The sequence below is a fragment of the Microtus ochrogaster genome, chromosome 16 (genome assembly GCF_000317375.1).
Source record: "Microtus ochrogaster isolate Prairie Vole_2 chromosome 16, MicOch1.0, whole genome shotgun sequence".
NCBI classification, from domain to species: Eukaryota; Metazoa; Chordata; class Mammalia; order Rodentia; family Cricetidae; genus Microtus; species Microtus ochrogaster.
In genome coordinates, this window is record NC_022018.1 from 40602216 (window position 1) to 40617683 (window position 15468).

Sequence of the window (15468 nt, forward strand, 5' to 3'; positions counted from 1 at the left end):
TAGCTCTTGTAGACCAGGCTGGTCTCGAACTCACAGAGATCCACCTGCCTCTGCCTCCCAAGTGCTGGGATTAAAGGCGTGCGCCACCACCGCCCGGTGAAGCACATTTTTTTTATGTTTATAAACAAACACAAGCACTAGATGAGTATGTTTTTATTTTAATTTAGAGACTGGCACTTACCTTAGTACTTGAGGTTAGCCATTCACTATATTTGTCCTTATATTTGGGGTCTTCCAGGTTATCAGATTTGTGACTAGGCCCTTGGATTTGTGGTCCCTTGTTTAGGAGGAAGTAGTAGGGGAAGGAAGGAAGCCTGTAGACAGGAGAGTTGTAGCATTCACTGGGCTAAGAGGAGGAGGCGGTGTAAGGTGGTGGGCAGAGGCAGTAGTCTGTGAAGAACACGTACATCAATTCAGAATTTTAAAATTAATTTTGCTTTAAAGTTTACATTTGTAGTCTGTAAAGGTGAAAATTCAGAGTGCTGCTGGCTACCTGGGGACTGGTCTGCTTGAGCCCAATTTTCATTCTTTTTTGGGAATTTTATAATAAAATATCTTTAAAAACATCAGTAGAAGCTGGATGGTGGTGATGTACGCCTTTAATCCTAGAACACAAATGGCAGAGGCAGGAGGATCTTTGTGAGTTCAAGGCCAGCATAGTCTCCAGAGAAAGTTCTAGGCCAGCCAAGGCAACACAGAAAAACCGTGTCTTGTGGGGAAAAAAAAATAATAGAGATATCATAGTCTCTTGCTTGCTGTCAAGTAAAAGAATATTTATAAGAGCAGAGAGCTTTCTTCTTTCCTCCCTCCTGTCAGATCTGTATGATAGCCTTAGCCTATGAGCCTGCTTTTGAGATGAATGTTAGCAAGCTATTAGGAAACAAAGTAAGGCAATCAGTGTTCTCCATAGCCACCTTATAGTGTGGAGATATGTGGCTTCTTTGTCTTCACTCCCGGCAGTGGATGTTTACATGAAGAGGTGTTTTCCTGACACGGAAGCCCAGAGCTGAAAGTGGCTCCTCACAGAAAACATACAGCTCAGAGGTGGAGGATCAGTCTTTGACAAGCTTTTCAGTAAAGGGCTGAAGGGAGTCAGAGAGGCAGGCGAGTAAGGCAGGAGCTGGTATCATGGGACTCTCTACTGTGTGCTAGCATATAGTCACAATTTACATGTGTGGGTATGGGTGAAATCCTAAATTAATGTATATTATTGACATGAGCATACATAGCCAAGTCAAGCACCCTAATGCCTCGGTCCCATGGGATTGGTAAGGTCCTTCATTCCCCAGGTCAGACTCAGAGGTCTGAGTATGGATGTTGACAGTCTACGCAGAAAGTGTCAACTATAGCTTCATCCTCCCAGATGATATGCCACCTGAGACTGCTCTTTTAAATAGACCCCCACTGGAACTAGCTGACCTGCCTCCATTCAGCATAAATATGCTGCGTTTCATGGATGTTGGTGCTTCTCCATTATAGTGTATGGCCCACACGATCCTAGCTTTTCTGTACTTCTGCCATTCTTCATTTCCCATTGCCCCAGTCAGGTTAATCTCAAAGCCATGCAGGTCCTGGCACATGTTTGTTAATCCTGGCGTACAGTGATTCTGTCATGGCAGAATAGTATAGTATTAAGTGTGTGTGTGTGTGTGTGTGTGTGTGTGTGTGTGTAGTGTTGTATTTAGTGCATCACACTGTTGTGTCTCTTTCTCACCATTCAACTCTGTCATCCTAAACTGAACCTTTGCATCCATCAAGCATTAGCTCCCTATTTCTTCCCCCACCCGACCCATGGCAGCCACTGTCCTAGTTTCTATCTCTGTGAATGTAACTAATGTTAGTACCTTACCTAAGAGGAATTACACAGCATTTGTCTTTTCATGAGTGGTTCATTTCACTAGGCATAGTGTTTTCAAGGTCATCCATATTGTAGCATGTTTCACTTTCTTGGCTGGTGAATGCTTCATTCTGTATACACAATACATTTTATTTTCTTTGCAATTTCTGATGGACTTTTATTTTGCTTCTGTTTTTGTCTGTTGTAGATAAAATATGACCACCACAGCACATTATGTCCCTGATTTTAGTCCTTGTGTCCATACATTGTAATGTGGAACTGTTGGACCATGTGATAATGTTGTGTTCAATTTTGCAGGCACTTCTGTACTGTTTCCATATGGTGGCTGTCTGATTTTGCAGTCCCACAAGCAAGTCCATAGAGGTTCCAGTCTCCACCCACGAGGTAGGTACTATTGTCCTCAGTATTGGAAAGCAGGAAGGAAGCAGAGAGTAGCTAAATGTCATACAGATGAAGTCAGTTCATATGTGTAGTTCGGATTTGGCACTCACCATCTATACTTCACCACAATGTCCCATGACACACAAGTGTGATAAGGTACAGAGAGTAAGCAGCAGAGTCTGGATTCAGAAGCTGCTGTAGGGGGGATACTGTTAGCCTTTACCCCCTTTATGTAAAAATGCTATTTAAAATAGAGTAATCTTTAAATGTCATTTATGTCATTTATGCCTTTTCTCCAACTCTCTGAATTTATACTTTAAAATGTTTCTTTTATTTAAAATATTATTTTAAAAATGTCAGCAGTGTTTAGTTTTCTTTTTGAGTTTCTTGAGTAAATTTTTTCTTTAAACCTATTGAATAAATATGCATTTATTCTAGTGAATTTTAAAATATAACTCTACTCTATCCCTCTCTGTCAGAAGTTTGCTTTCAAATAAAACTAAACAAAGTATACAAAGTCGATTTAAGCCGGGAAAGCCTGGAGGGGAGCAGTGGTAGACATCTGGGCTTCTTTTTATTCAGATAAAGTGAACTTACAGCTTTTATCCACAGAGGAAAAATAGGAAACATATTCATTTTCCTGCATATATTTTTCTAAGAAAGTGTTGGTTTTCTCTCAGAAGGATGCATGGGGCTGTGTGGCTTTCAAAAATGGAGCCATGCTTAGGGGTGCTGGCCCAGCTCAGCTGGTATGTTCCTGTCACAGGGTCTCCAGTGCCTCACATTGACACTAGGGAGGATACTCGAGGTCTCCCAGAGCTGGTCTCATCAGGTTTGCTTTGTAAGCAGGGAGCTCTGCTGTGCTGTCCTCAGCTCCTCATACAGGCTTGAGAGGAGAGAAAGATGTCCTATCCCAGTGCCTGTGGCTCACATCCTGCTGAGATGCTGCCGAGGCAGAACACTTCCTACTATGCAGGAGGCTGAGTACAATCCCAGAACTAAACAGAGAACCACAAGGAAACAGAGGGATACCAGGGTCTCATCCCCACTCTGCCTGGTTTCACACTATAAAAGCTAGCAGTTTTAACATATGGTGAAGGTATTGGGGACTTGGCTATATTCTCCCTAACTTCTTTCTAATATGTTCTTTAAGTCTGTCTCAGGGTTTTATTGCTGTGAAGAGACACCATGACCACCACAACTCTTATAAAGGAAAACATTTAATTGGGACTGGCTCAGCCGTTTAGTCTGTTATCATTATGGCAGGAAGTATGGTGGCATGCAGGCAGACATATGCAGGAGAAAGAGCTGAGAGTTCTACATCTGGATCCACAAGCATCAGGAAGAAACTGCTACACTGGGTGTGACTTGAGCATCAGAGAACTCAGAGCCCACCCTCAGTGACACAGTTTCTCCAACAAAGCCGCACCTACTCCAACAAGACCACATCACCGAATAATGCCACCCCTATGGGCCAAGCATTCAAACACATGAGTGTATGGGGACCATTCCTATTCAAACCACCACAAGGTTTTACTTAAAAGTTTTGCTATGAATAGTCACAAATATACCTTTTCTCGTGCTATACTCCTTAGCTGAGTTGCTGGGGTATATCCTTACATATGAAGGGAATCTCTTTTATTACTATTTGACTATGGTAGAAAATTACTGGTTGCTATAGCAGAAAGATTTAGTCCACTCCTTAGAGTTGTGCTCCCCAAAGAACAGAAGAAGGGCAGAGATTTGTCTGTCTAGATGTCAGAACAAGTTCTAGTCACCTTCTAGATTTCGTGTTGTATTAGTTAGGGTTCTCTAGAGGACACATACACAGACAGACAGACACACACAGATAAAGGGGATTTATTAGAATGGCTTACAGTCTGTGTTCCAACTAGTTCAACAATGGTTGTCTACCAATGGAAGGTCTGAGAATCCAGTCATCCTTCAGTCCAGGAGGATGATGTTTCTGCTGGTCCTCAGTATACACTGGAATCCTGAAGGAGTAGGCTCTAATGCCAATAAAGGAATTGACTTGCTAGTGAGAGTGAGAGCAAGCAATTCCTTCTTCCATGTCCTCAATATAGATTACCAGCAGAAGGTGTGACCAAGATTAAAGGTGGATTTTCCCACTTGAAAAGATCCAATTAAATGTGTTATCTTCCCACTTCAGAGATCTGAATTAGAAGTGGGTCTTCCCACTTAATGATTTAATTGAGACAAAAAGCTCTCACAGGTGTGCCCAACCATTTGGGCTTTAGTTAATTCCAGATGTAGTCAAGTTGACAACTAAGAGTGCCCATCCCAGGTGCTTACTTATTTGTGTGAACTGAAGACTGATGCCTTTTTGCTGCTGTTTCTGATAGTTCCCGAAGGCTTCTCGTTTAAATGTTCACCTCCTCTGAAGAACACTGTTCCAGCTCTTTCTGCTTCCTGTGTTTGGAAACACACAGCCATGTCACTAAAACAGAAGACCTGGCTTTGTGTGGGAGTGGGCCACAGAGTCTTTGCAGTCTTCGAACACGTGGAGAACAGAAGAGAAGAAGTTGTGCTCCTTGCATCTCTTCTTTTGCTAATGACAATGGCCATGTTGACTGTGACTTTAAGTTACTTAGTAGAAATTTCCTCAGAGTTTGGGGATTGTTTGAAAATTAGTATTTTAAGATCGGCATGGTGGCGCACTCCTATAGAGGCAGAAAAAATATCAGTTCAGAGCCATCTTGGACCACATCGTGAGTCTGTCTCAAAAAATGAAAAAGAAATGAAAGAATGCTTAGGTATACTATTTGATAATCTGTCATTACTTTGTTTCCTGTTATCCTGTGGGAGTGCTGTTCATAGTTGAAGCCACAGAAATACATGACTTACTGTGACCTTCCTACGGTATATGTCTTAGAAATCTGACTGATGGCTAAAAGTGACTGAGTTGCGTAGCTCAGGACAAAACCTTCTCTATCTACTCCAAAACCATTTTTGATGTAGTTAGAGCCGTCAGACATACATTGCGCTATGTGCTGGAAAGCTGATTCCAGCCACTGAAGGTGCCAAAGTACATCCATGCCCTACAACAATGTACTAATTGTGTACCACCAGAACACATGCTCCTGAATATGCTCATGCTTCTCTAGATGATTTATAGCTCTTAATACACTGTAAGTGCTATTCAAAAGAGTGCTACACTGTATTGTTAGGAAAAATAGTAACAATAAATAGTCTTGGTGTATTTAGTACATATGCAGGTTTTTTTTGGTTCTGATTTTTTTGACCAACGTTTATTTGAAGTCCTGGATGGATACTTCATGAACTGGATGTATGTGTTCATATGTGTGCAATATAAATATGTAACTATAAAGTATCTAAATGTTATGTCTGTTTGTATCTTGGTATACCTGTTGATTCAGAGTGATATGAAAATTCTCTTTCATTTTGGCTTATGACGTTTAGTGGGGACGCCTGCTGCTGACACTGTGTGGTCTTTTCAGAGAGGAACATACGTGACATGGCATTCCTGTTTAGGAAATCTTTTAGCAGTGTAGGGACCTGGGAAATGTTTCTTTTAACCTTTATGCAGATTTCTTCCCTTGGTTAATTTCTTAGGTGACAGCTGTGTATAGAGGTGGGAGTGAGACTTAGGCACTGATGGATGTAAGACAGATTATTTAGATAACGCCTGCGACATTTGGTCATCTCCAAAGTATTATAAAATGAGGTTGTGCTCCAGATGTCTCCTGAAGCAGTTGGCATAGCTTTTCTGGGCTGCACTTACTTATTATTCCTGCATCTATCTTTAGTTACTCCTAGATTGTTGACCACCATTGTGGGCTGCTTACTTAGATATGTCACTAAGAAAAGGTTCAAGGTTATAGAAACATGACACTTAATTTTCTGATGTCTTAACTTTGCTATTTATTTATTTATTTATTTATTTATTTATTTATTTATTTATATATATTCTGACTTGGCAGTGGTGGCACAATCCTTTAATCCCAGCACATGGGAGGCAGAGGTAGGCGGATCCCTGTGAGTTCCACAACATAGAGAACACACAGTTACACAGAGAAACTCTGTCTCTACAGAAAACAAGACAAAACACGACAAAACAAAAAACAATTCTAGAAATTCGAAATGAAAAGAGCAGCAAGGTACCAGCAAATACTCTTTAAAACCTAGCCTGTTGTTTCTTGGAGATGTTCTGCCAGCCCCTCTTCTTCTACAGCAAGCGTCTGGGTCTTCCTTTTCTTTTAGCCCCCTCCTCTTCCTGTTCTTCCTCCCACTTCCCTTTGCCTCTTTCTCCTTGGTTTTTGAGATAGATAGAGGTTTACCATGCCGATCTGACTGGCCCAGAACTTGCTATGTAGACCATCCTGGCCTCAAACTTTTGATGATATACGCTTCCTCCTCAGATATCATCACGGTTAGGATTAAGCTGGAGATGTCAGGTTTACCTTGCCAGCCACTGGGACTTTCAAAGACATTATCATTTCTACAGGAGTCAGTTCTGAACTCATCAAATCTACCATAGGATAGGACTTGTAAATGCTATATGATCTGAGTGTCTTTTTCTTGATGGGACTGCAATGTTTTGGATTTTGTGGTTTTGAATATTTTATATACAAACAGTGAAATAATTGGCATACAGTTCATATTGTCATACAAATGTATATGTACCTATAAACACAGGCTGAATGTACAGTATTTTTTGTTCACTTACATTCTGACTGTTGTCTGTCAGGAGGCCAGTTGTGGAATTTTACACTTCCAGTGCCATGTTTGTATAGAAAAGTTATAAATTTTGTAGCATTTTTGACTTTGAAATGTAAGGTTTCTCATGCTGTATTAGATAGGACGGGTGATGCAGAGGTGACCAATGTGAAATAAATTTGTTATTTGTCAGATGAACAAATATTCCAGTTTAGTTGATAGACCCACAAAAACAAAGGTAGTGTTAGGAGGTTTCCATGGATGTGTCCTTCATGTGAGGTGTTCAGCTGAGCAAACAGCTGGATTCCACTATGTCTCCTGCCCTAGGAGACAAAGGAGCATTATCAGTGTCCCAGACCATGAGTCAGCCTTGGGAGCTGAAGAATTTGTAGGTATCAGAACTCACTCCTTCTATGGTCGCCGGAGGCCCCTGGGGATTGATGGTAACCTGCTCAGCTGTCAGTGGACAGAGCTGCTGTAAGTTCAGGTTTGGAATTCATGGAGGTTTACATTTCAGAGGGCTTTTGTTGCATATTTGTCCCTTTGTCCATGGTTTGATGGAAGAACTTACTTTATGCAGAGTGTAACCCCTAAACCACGTCCAGGGTGTCACACTTTCTGTGTCTGCATTTCTTCCCTGGGACAGCTCACAGGCGATCCAGTTACTCCTACTCTGGACTATCCGACAGCATCACCTTTCTCTGCCTGTCTAACACTCAGACTCTGCTGTCTTCAGTGAACAACAGGCATTGTGGCTGCATGGACTAGAAGCTGCTTCGTGAACCCATAAATGATGCCAGGTGCCATGCACTTTGAGGCTTTGGTGCTGGAACCCTGCCTAGGCAGAATGCAGAAAGGCTCCCCCAGTGTATGTGTTACAGCTCTGAGGGGAAAGGCTCCTCCATGGCATGTATTACAGCTCTGAGGGTAAAGGCTCCCCCCAATGCATATGTTACAGCTCTGAGGGTAAAGGCTCCTCCCAATGCATATGTTACAGCTCTGAGGGGAAAGGCTTCCCTAGTTCATGTGTTACAGCTCTGAGGGGAAAGGCGTCCCTAGTTCATGTGTTACTGTTAGGATTCCAACATTATTCTAAACCTCCATCTCCCCCACCCTGCTCCCCTGCCCAGCAGCCTACAAACAATCAGGCAAACACCTAACCAGCCCAGGGGTCCTGTGACTGTACATCACTATGTCATGTGTTGCGTGGCTAAGTATGACTCTACGCAAGGCAAGTTTTTCCTTTTAAGTAAGCTAGGCTCTAATTTATGAGTATATCAGAATATCATTAGGAATCATTTCATTGATTTTATCTATCTATCTGTCTTTCTGTCTGTCTGTCTATCTATCCATCCATCCATCTGCGGAGGAAGCCTTTCTGATGATATTTGGCTTTCTGATAATGTTTGGGCTAGGCTCCAGTCTATCAGCAATCATTTCATTGATTCATTCTCTCTTCCTCTCCCTCCCTCTCTCCCTCCCTCTCTCTCTGTCTCTCTGTCTCTGTCTCTCTCTCATCTATCTAATATATCTATCTATGGTCAGTAGTGTTTGGTTTTATCCTAGGTTTCTGGGCCATCCAGATTCTGGTTCCTGGCCATCCAGACAGTGTCAGGCAAGGGCTCCCTCTTGTGGCCTGGTCCTCAAGTTAGAACAGTCTTTGGCCACTCCCACAAGCTCTAAGCCATCATTACCCCAGAACTTCTTGGTAGCAGGACAAGTTGTGGATTGAAGGTTTTGTGGCCGAGTTGGTGTCCAAGTCCTACTACTAGGTACCTTGCTTCCTTACAGAAGATGACTGGTTCAGGCTCCATGTCCTTCATCACTAGGAATCCTCTCTAGGGTAACCCTCCAGGGTTTCAGGAAGCTTCCAGTGCACTAGTTTTCTACATTGCTCCCCAAAGTCCCCCACTTACTGTCATCTTTTGCCATACTTTCCCCCTTGGTCCTCCACCTGATTTCCTCCCCATTCCTATCTGCCCCTAGTCCACCCACAAAATCCACTGTTTCCCCTTCCCTGGGAGATCTATGTATTTCCCCTAGAGCCTCTCTAGGTCTGTGGATTGCAACATGATTATTCTTTACTTAACAGCTAATATCCATTTTTATGTGAGTGAGAACATACCATATTTGTCTTTTTGGGTTCGGGCTGCCTCACACAGGATGATTGAAATTTTTTTCTTCCTTCCTTCCTTCCTTCCTTCCTTCCTTTCTTTCTTTCTTTCTTTCTTTCTTTCTTTTTTTTTTTTTGATTTTTGAGACAGGGTTTCTCTATAGCTTTGGAAGCCTGTCCTAGAACTTGCTCTGTAGACCAGGCTGGCCTTGAACTCACAGAGATCCTCTCATCTTTGCTTCCTGAATATTTGGATTAAAGGAGAGCACCACCATCATTGCCAGCTAACATTTTTTAATTTTTATTTTGTTTTCGTGTTTTTTGAGACAAGGTCTCTTTATGTAGTCCTGGAACTTACTATGCAGACCAGACTGGCCTCAAACTTAGAGATCTCTTTGTCTTGTCTTTCCGAGAGCTGGGGTTAAAGTCATGTGCCAAAATGGAATTTTTATTAAAGTCAAATGGTATAATTCTCATGATAAACTTGACATGAAAAAGGAGGAAGTCAAATATATGGAGAATTTGGAAACTTGATTGTAGCTTTGAAGAACTACTTTAAATGGAAGATGTTGAATAATATGCAATATAGAAATAGGACAGTTCTGCATAAATTAATCTATTTAGTCAGTGCAGTTTCAATTCAGGAAGCAACAGGAATCTTAATGCTTTTTGGGGGGAGAGATTTAAAAGCATGGTATAAGAATCAATTGTGAGAACAATTGTTGGGAATTTAAAAATAGTTAAGCTATGGAGGGCAGCTAAGTTTACTGGTTGCTAGAGAGATTATCAAACTACAGTAATTTAAACATTGGAACCAAATAATTTAAACTTCTTGCTACAGCAGAAGAAACAGGAAAACATGTCTATGGAATAAAATATTGTTCAGGAATACACCTGAAATGGACCTAGAATTAGATTATGATGCTGATTTTCAAATCAATACTTTGAAACATTTTTTTTTCTTCAATGTGTGTGTTTAGGGAGACCATAATAAACTATGGATATTATTTCTAGTTATTTCTTTATATCCAGGTGAATGTCAGAGAAATAAAAGATTTAAGCATAAAAATCATAAGACATAAAACTGTGTAAAAACACAGGTGGTTTTATTTCTAAGTTTGTTATTCTGAAGAGCTTCCCACGAAGCAGGATACAATGCTCCGATGTTGTAATCATTGATAAGTTTAGCATATGACATTTTGGTCTGATTAAGAAAAAGTGTACAACTGTCCTGAAACATTTACAAGTTTGACAATTTTCATAGCATATGCAACAATGGAAGAGCCTCTAGTAACAATGTTAAATAATTCATAAGAATAGTGAGCACAGGTATGCAGGCTCATGGGTAATTAGCTGACAGGTATGCCAGTGAGGCGGTGCCCAGTGAGCAGGGCAGTGGGAAGCTCCCAGCTGCTCATGAGAGTTCCGGCAAGTCAACCTCATATCAGAACGTGAGGTCAGAGCCTTTTTTCTTTCTCCGTTTTAAATGAAACTCACTGCTGTATTCTGAATGTGTCGAGATGTTAGGGCCCAGTAAACCCATGTGGAAATGTGAGTGGACAATTGTTCTTCCTAAGGACTCTTTGCTGAGTGGAGCAGAGCATGCCTTTCTCCAGCGTCTTTCCTGCTGCCGTTGGTCTTTTTTTCCAGAGGCTTGTTGAAACAGAGTCCTGGCAACACTCAGAGCACACCAGCCACTTATCAATGATTGGGAGGGTGGAATGCCCAGAAATACCACCAGATTATGCATCCAAGGCAAGCTGTAATTAAATCCAAAGGAGGATGTGTCATGAAACATAAAGGATATTTTACCAATAGATTTATTTCCTAGATGGCTTTCCTCCACTCTGCCAAAATGTATCACAGGAAACTCTTTTAGGAAAAATGATAAGAAATGACAAAAATGGAGAAGTGGAGAAGGAGGGTCTGGTTTGAAGTGTGTGTGTGTTTCTGCGTGTGTGTTGGGGGAAGCAGGGGACATATACTGACAAGGATTGTTCGTTTATGGTGGAGACAAGCCTAGGACCTTGCTCTTGATAGGCTTGTGTTCTGTCATTGACTCTTACTCCTCCTAACAGAGCAGCCAAGTGTGCCATTACAGGGCTTTTTCTATTCATTTCTGTGCATTGAAACATAAACACTAACTTTAATGTTAGTCAAAAATTTCCACAAAATGATCTTTATTAGCTCTGCTGCTATCCAGTCATCAAGTTTACTTATTATCTTGACTTTGGAATACATGATACTGTTCTTAGCTTCGGACTGGCCCAGTTTTTGACCTTGGTTTATTTAGCTCAGAAAGTTGTATACCTGTTTTTAATCATGAGTGTAGAGGGTGGGTCAAACAGTTTGAAAGGATGGGAAGGAGTTCCTGTTTGGGTTTGACCTTGTTAAAACTGAGGTAGTAATAGTTATCCAGCTTGCTTTGTTTTGCTGCTGCACTTCTGTTTCATGGTGACATATCCATTGTGGTCTTCTGTGAAAACTCACTGTAGACCTGATTGGGGTTGGAATTTAGCATAATTAGTTTTCCTTACATCATAGAGTCCTGTGAATACTCATGGGCTTTGTGATGCAAACATTCATCTACAAACAAAATTGAGGAACATAAAGCTTGACTCTAATGAACTTTCTATATATCTACAGTGTTTAATACTTGTAGGGGATTTTGACAAAAGCAAATAACTTGGGACCATCTTCTGGAAGCAATTCAAATTATGAATAAAGCTTCAGTTTTTCTGAATGTATCTTTAACTCAGAAGTATGGCAGCTTCATAATACATTCATTTATCCCCAGAAATTAAAGCATAACATTTTCAGTAATAATTTCCTCTGGGCTTTGCTTACTATTAATCCATAATAAGTCTTGTAACTTACGTTTCTGTGATGTTTTCTGTTTCAGAAGAATTTTTCATACATTCTCATTTAAGTTTTATGATAATTCTGAGAAATCAGCTGGGAATTGCCTTTATTATCTGAGGCCTTATTGTTTGATATTTGGAGACAATATTGCCAACCTAGGGAAGGCGTTAACAATGGTGTCAAATATTAGAGTAAGACAGCAGAAAAAGCAAGGGAATATCAATGTTTCAAGGATGTAGCTTGTGTCTGTAGCCATGAGGGATGTGCTCAGTGAGGAGGGTTTTGAAAATAGGGTTATTCTCAGGATGTGGTAGGAAATGTGGAACTGTCTGTTCTGCCCTCTATTCTATGCTCTTGTTCCCTGAAGAATCATCTCTCAGGTTTTCAAGGCCATTGTTCCAAATATAAATTTCAAGAGGTCCAATTGGGGTTCAAATAAAATATAGTTTGGCTACTTTGCACAAAAAGTACTGAAATAACTACTGGAGACCCGGTGCCAGACAATAGACCCTGTCCCTTCACTTAGGCTCTCAGCTGCTCACCAAGCTGCATGTGTGCTTGTTCCAGAGGAGCCTGGGCCTTCATGAGAGGTGCCATGGGTGAGCATCCTGGACACCTTGTGTCTAGTGGTATACTAGGGCAGTGTACAGAACTGTGCCAAGTGGCTACGATTTGATGATTCTGGAATGGCTATGTGCCTGTTTGAAATGTTTTGGGAAGCAAGGCATGATGATTTATAAAGAGCAATGAATAAGTCACTTTGTTATGGTTTGAATTTGACATGTATCCACAGGCTTATCTTGTGTTTGCTTGTTCTCCCATGAGAATGTTTTGGCAAGCTCTGTAATCTTTAGGAAGTGGCCCTATCTGGGAATCAGGTTAATAGAAGCCTTTAAAGGTTTTAGTTGGTCTCTGTTTCCTGGTCTGCAGTCATGTGAGCACCCCTTGTCCTATGCTCCTGTGTCTATGAGTTAAGCTGGTCTAGCAGACCTTCCCCACCAAGGTGACCTGAAACCCCCAGAAACTCTGAGCTGTAAATAAATCTTTCTTGCATTTGTGTCAGATATTGTGAATGTAGTTTTTACATTTCAAAATAAGCATCCGAGCTTTCTGTACAGGTGACAGTATATTCAAATGTCTTCTGCTTTTGTTATTATAAACGTCTCTTGTCATCAGGTTGGGATCTGCCAGAGTCTTTCAACAGGAGACTGCTGCCAGTTATCTCTGGTTTCCTTGATGCTTCCTCAATTATTGCTGGTTTCTTTGCTCTCTATTCGTCCATGAACATGCACTGGAAAAAGTGATTGCAGGGTCGTTTTATCATTTTATCTGATTCCCAAGTCATTCTCACAGTGTTTATAACACAGACCTGCTTGAATGTCTGTTTAATGTGTGTTTTCCTCATTGATAACTTCATTGATTTTCTCATAGCTAGACATTTAGGTTTTCTTTTTGAAAATGTAGTTTGAGAATTTCTGACAGGAATGTAGTGTTTTGGTCACCCTGCCTCAGCTCCCCCACTCCTCTTCACACCTTCTCGTGTTCTTCTTTAAACTCACTGAGTCCACAGTGCTGCCAGTCATGTTTGTTTGTTTGTTTGTTTATTTATTTATTTATTTATTTATTTATTTATTTTTAAGAACCCTTTTGTAGGTGAAATTGAGCTGTTCTGGCAGGTAGATTTGCCCAGTCCCTAATGGAGTAGTAGGATTCCAGAAGGAGGGGATATCCTAAACAAAGTCCTTCAATGGAGGCAACATGAGGAAGTGCTGAAGAAGAAAAAGATGGGTTCTGGTGTGGTAGGTTTTGTAGTAGGAATGGTAATAGATCAATCTAGAGAAGCAGACGATGGTGAGTGAGTGGCTCCCAAAGTTTGCTGAACATTCAAGTCACATGAATTAAGAAAACAATGTAGATGCTTATCTCCCTTTCTGGGCATCTTCAGCTAATTGGTTTGGAGTGTTTTCTAGAACACTGGGAATTACAAAAATTTCATTGTGTATCAATATGGGGGAATCTTCGAGCCAGTTTGTAAAGAATCTTATGCATCATACTAAGGTATTGGAGTTTATTTATAGAGCAATTTACTGAGTCAGAGGGTCACTGGAAAATTTTATCCAGCAAGTTTTTGAATCAGGAAGATCGTTCTGATTACTTGAGGAAAGCAGGTTAGCGAAGCTAAGTAAGTTGAGAGATGCCATCTTGCAATCTTTCAGCAAAAAGGATGCTGCCAGCAAGCACTGGCAAACATCTGCCTCCTTTACTTCCCGTGTACCTCATAGTTTCAGATCAAAAAAATTGATCATTTATTAGAAATGACTTTCACTGTGGATAATACATACTTTAAAGTAAACTAGTTTTTTTTCTTAAAACAAATGTTAGAACAATGTATGATTATGGCACAGACCTGTAGCATGACAGTCACTTTTGGATACTCACCATCTTCCAGGATGGCAGCTCCGATGGATGTTTTTCAAAGTGGCTTACAAAGTCAAAAGTGAAAGGAACTGCTAGCATACTGTGAGCCTGAGCCCCCATCCTCACATCCTAGGCAATCTCGAGAAAGCTCAAGTTGCACAGCCAGCGATGCTTTATTAACACTTTTCCCCAGTGCTGAGTCTACCTGCAGCACCCTGCCCTTTCTGCCATCGGCACCGTGTGGACCTGGCAAGGTACCCACTGCTGAGCCTACCTGGGTGCTCACCTGCATGGGACTCCTTTCAGCAGAGTGCAGCTTCCATGCCACATTAGTCTGTCACATCACTCAGCCATTGGAGAGCAGGAGCTCTTTTCCTGCAGACTCTTCCTGCAGCTTAGGCAGCAGTGTCCTTGGCAGGTGTCACTGTATGTTATCACAGTGGTTATGAACAAAATGGCCCTCTTGTTTATGAAGGTACCATCTATTTGATAAAAGCTTTCAGTGAATAATTGTTAGAGAATTATTAGAAAAAAGAATAAACCATAAATGGTGAGTATATGCAATATTTGTATTAGGTATTGATGGGCAAATTACTGAGAAAATAATCAGTATCTTAGATATGGAATCAGTAAAAATGTGCTGAAATTTATTAAATGTGTGATAACATTTTTAATGTTCTTCTAGACAAAATGAAAGCATGGGCTTTTGCTAATTAGACTGGCAGAGGTGGAAGAAAAAGCCATGCTTGTGAAGAAGTGGAAAGTTGTTTTTCCTATGCTGTTGATGGTCAGTCTTTGTGCTGGGTTGTTTGGCAGTACGTGGTGACACTATGCAATACACATTTATCTGTGTGACAGTTCTCTACTACCTACCTAACTCTACCACACAGGTCACAGCCCATAGGAGGCTGGTCCACATTGTCTAGTTCAGTAACATTTATTTCTTTAACTTGTCTGTGCAGTGCTTGCTCTGCATCCCTTTCCTCTGGTGTGTAACTCTCTGGAGTTGGGGATTGGTTGTAGCATTGGTATAAGCAAACAGCATCTTGTTTTGGCCCTTGTGTGACTCGGCAGATGAAGCCTAACCCAGGTGGCTGCGGTGGTACTCTTCTGCAGGTTCTTTTTTTTTTTTTTTTTT

At 41.0% G+C, this 15468-nt stretch overlaps 1 protein-coding gene across 3 annotated transcripts in view; it reads left to right on the forward strand.

The window, feature by feature from the left end:
• Positions 1-15468, forward strand: part of Fars2 (phenylalanyl-tRNA synthetase 2, mitochondrial) — a 384286-nt gene that overhangs the window by 34602 nt on the left and 334216 nt on the right. For all 3 annotated transcript variants that reach the window (XM_026782839.1, XM_026782838.1, XM_013349092.2), the window contains exon 2: positions 2156-2242. The gene's annotated coding sequence lies outside the window, so the exon portion shown is untranslated. The remainder of the gene's footprint in view (positions 1-2155; positions 2243-15468) is intronic.